We start from the raw sequence: 898 nt of genomic DNA, 5'->3' as shown, positions 1-898 counted from the left end.
ACACAAATTTTCCTTTCCGCGGCATTTGCAATTTTTATTTCAGAGAACAAAGATTTTGCAAAAAAGATTTTAAAATAATAAGGGTTAAATTTTAGTAAAGAAAAAATTTGGGAATTAATATTTTGGAAAATAGTAAGTTAAAAATAAATTGGATGTATTGATTAAAATTGGGGTTTAATTTGTAAATTTTCCCCAACAAAAGGTTTTTTATTTGATATCCTAATAATTTAAAGGGACCGGACACTTAAATGTGTGTCTTTGATGCAAGACCCTAATTAATCAAAATTTCTTTTTACCAAATTTGCAAAATAGGGGCAATTTCTGAGGATTTTTTATCTCACTAATTAAAACATATATAAAAGAGAAGTAAAAATTAAAGATAATTTTTAAAACCACTCTTTAAAATGTTGTTTGGGGTGTGTGGGGAAATATAATAAACTCTTTAAAAAATTTTTTGCATTTTGCAAAATGGGGGAATCATAAACCTTTACACATTTGATTTTAGTACTGTAGTTTGAAAAAATTTTCTTTTAACCCTTCGAAATTTGATAATTTTGAATTTTATGTTTTTTATGGTTATTTTTTTGGGGAATTGTAAAGAATAAGACTTTTTCTTTTTGTTTTTTAATTTGGAACATTTATAAAATTTTTAATGTTACTATTATTTTTTTTTTTTAAATAAATTAAAAAATAATGAAGATGGGATGTTTGTTCACAAAAATTAACCTTATGATAAATCAGAGAAAAAGATACAATCCCTGTGGGAAAAAAAACTGCCCCTACTTCTCAGGATCCCTTGTTGAAAATAAAATCAACCCAAAAAAACGGAAATTTTTTTTTAAATTGTTTTATTAATTTTCTTTTTTAAAAATTTTAAAAAGTTAAAAAAAAGGGTCAG

General features: G+C 23.8%; 1 protein-coding gene across 1 annotated transcript in view; it reads left to right on the top strand.

Annotated features, from left to right (window-relative positions):
* LOC119591625 overlaps positions 1-898 on the top strand; it is a gene marked incomplete at its 5' end in the record, with an annotated part of 4,970 nt that overhangs the window by 3,033 nt on the left and 1,039 nt on the right.

Source organism: Penaeus monodon, chromosome 29 (assembly GCF_015228065.2).
Source record: "Penaeus monodon isolate SGIC_2016 chromosome 29, NSTDA_Pmon_1, whole genome shotgun sequence".
NCBI lineage: Eukaryota > Metazoa > Arthropoda > Malacostraca > Decapoda > Penaeidae > Penaeus > Penaeus monodon.
This window is presented reverse-complemented; position numbering and strand designations above follow the sequence as displayed.